Source organism: Chiloscyllium plagiosum, chromosome 25 (assembly GCF_004010195.1).
Source record: "Chiloscyllium plagiosum isolate BGI_BamShark_2017 chromosome 25, ASM401019v2, whole genome shotgun sequence".
Classification (NCBI taxonomy): Eukaryota; Metazoa; Chordata; class Chondrichthyes; order Orectolobiformes; family Hemiscylliidae; genus Chiloscyllium; species Chiloscyllium plagiosum.
In genome coordinates, this window is record NC_057734.1 from 40150942 (window position 1) to 40153614 (window position 2673).

The following is a 2673-nucleotide window of genomic DNA, read 5'->3' on the forward strand; positions in this document are numbered from 1 at the left end:
AGGGCCTCTCCCTCATCCCACAATACCAGTCCCCCCGCGGGCCCCGGTCCCAGAGAGGGGCATGGCAATATCTCGGGAGTCGTGGTCGGGGGCGGTGTGGTCGGGGCGGATGGAAAGCACAAATACAAAGAGACTACCGCGGCATCAGTAGGTTCGTAATATCCGCAAACAGACAGATCCCGTACAGTAAAGGCATCAAAGGCCGGGACAGAGGAGAGGTCCTCTGGCATGGCACACATTGTCCCGAACATGCCACCCCCCCAAGTCCATCGCCTCAGCACGCCGGAGGCAGGTCGGCCGCGGGTCGCGCTCTGACGTGCAGAATAAACAGAGTGTCTGTACGCCCGGGAGGACCTCCAGCCAGGCGTTGTAGAACGTGTTGATCACATCGGGCTTGTCCCTGGCAGGAATACAGATGGCGTCAGACGCGTTGAAGGCAACACCGTGGCGGTAGAAGTTGTCATATATTTCGGGGAAGGAAGGCACTAGTCGTAGGGCGAAGAGGAGAGCAGGGAGGAGAGCGGTGCACCGGTGAAGCATGATCTGTGGGAAGAGAGGGAGAGAGGCACCCTTACCAAGGGTGTAGGGTTAGTGTGTGTAGGAGCAGGTCTCCCTGGAACCGGTCCACCCGTTGCACTGTAAGGAGAAAGAGGGTCGGTTAGAGTCAAGTCAAAAGGGGGGGGCGGAGTCTGTCTGTTCGGGGCTTAAGGGTAGGGTTTAAGCTGGGACCAGTGTTTCCACCTGCCCGTTCCCTTCATGTCGACACAGGCGCACGTGTCGCTGGTGAGGATGATTTTGTGCGGTCCCAGCCACCGGGGGGGGCAAAGCTGGGCCGGTCGGGGGCGGCCCTGACCAGGACTTTGTCCCCAACACCAGGAAGGGGTTGGGCGGGCAGATGCGGCTGCAGTTTTGCCTGGTCCCTAATGTCCTGCTGGTCGCGCGCAGTTTGCCTAAGGGCCCGCAGCTGCGTGTCCAGCTGCCTGATAAAGCACGTCACCCTGTCCCTCAGGGGGGCCATGTCTTCCCCCCCGACCATGACGTTCTCTGGTAGTCACATGGCCCTCCCCATCATGAGCTCGAAGGGAGTGAGGCCAGTGGAGCGGCCCGGGGTGGCCCTTAAGCGCATCAGTATGCAGGGCAGAACATCCACCCAGCCCTGCCCTGTTTCGGCGATCGCCCATGCGATCACAGCTTTGAGGGTCCGGTTCATGCACTCGACCATCCCGGAGCTCTGGGGATGGAACGGGACGTAGAAGCGCTGTCTGATGCCTAGGAGGCGGCAGGCCAGTTTCATTGCGCATCCAGTGAAGTACGTGCCCTGGTCTGAGTCTAAACATTTTGAATTGACCTGCAGGGTCCAAGGCTTTTTGCAAAGTGAAAGGTTAGGGTTTCTTCTACTCTTTGTGTGAAGAAATGCTTCCTGACATTATCCTTTTGCTGTCTGGCTTTAATTTTACACAGTCTTGCTCTTGATTCTCCTGCCAGAGGAAATCGTTTCTCTTTGTCTGTCCTTTCAACTCTTTTAGTTATCTTAAACAATCCAATTAAATCATCCTTCACTCACCTTCATTATATGGAGTATTTGGGTCTAATCAATGTGGAATTCATGCTCAAATTCTAATTGTTCTGTCATATTTTTGCTAATAGTCTTCCTTTCCAGCAGCTTCCTGGACATTATCTCCCCAGCTCAATTTAAGCAAATCTTGCAGCCTCATTTTAAATCCTTAAAAATTTGGCCTTTCCAATTTGAGCATGAGGTTCCATCTGCATTCCCGCAAGGTAAACATAGAAATTTGTTCTTGTTAACTTTGCTATTTGGCTTCCTCTTCGATTTTGGCAGATTAACTTGTGAACTTCTGGGATGTCTTCTTGTATCCAGCCAGATAGAAATGTACATTAGCTAACCTTTAGTTTCCAACTATTGGACTCAAGTAACTAATTTAAAGCAAAAAAAAAAAAAAATTTTGGTCTGGCATTCTCAATACCTGAGACTTGGAGACTAACAGTCCATTCACTTTTAACATAATCTACCATTGTCTACAAGTGTGAATACCTTCCCACGAAAACAACCAAGGGACACCTTTAATCTGAACAATCCTGTTTGCTGTCGGTGAAATTCAAATCTGCCTCTATGTTACCCTAATTTACTGACAGCCCCAAAATGTAACCACCTTGTAAAAATAATTGTTTGGTAGTACTGAACTTAAAACATGTCTAAAAAGAGACATGAGGTTGAAGCTTTTAGGCTTGCACTCATCAGGATTGAAATGAAGCATAGCCTTAATAAGTTTCTTCTTCTTGTCGGCTATAAAACAGGTAAGGGAACCCTCTGGCCCCCAATCTAGGTCTTCGGCCGCGCTCCCACCCATGGTAGGGGCGCAGCGGGTGTAACTTAACAGAAGCTACTTTAAAGTAAAGCTAGCAGGCGTGCTAGGGGATGTTGCTGGCACTGGCTTATTAATCTCCCAGTCGGGGAGCCCACTCCCTGTAAGTCGAACCCTAGCCCCGCGGGTCAACCTGGGCAGGGGGGGGATAGTAACAGACTGGGTGCGTGTCGATTCCCGAGCGCGAAACCCCGGGTTTCCGTGAGTCTCTCTCTCACCGCCTGACGTTCAGCGGCCATGTGTACCCCACAAACACTGGGCGTGAACCAGGGGCCCGAGTGCAAGGGGG

The 2673-nt window shown here is 51.9% G+C and overlaps 1 long non-coding RNA gene across 1 annotated transcript in view; it reads left to right on the forward strand.

Moving 5' to 3' along the window:
* The first annotated feature begins 6 nt into the window (after positions 1-6).
* The window catches only part of LOC122562769, a 20341-nt gene continuing 17674 nt past the window's right edge, over positions 7-2673 (forward strand). Inside the window, exon 1 of the long non-coding RNA XR_006315413.1 lies at positions 7-638. This is a non-coding gene — a long non-coding RNA (uncharacterized LOC122562769). The remainder of the gene's footprint in view (positions 639-2673) is intronic.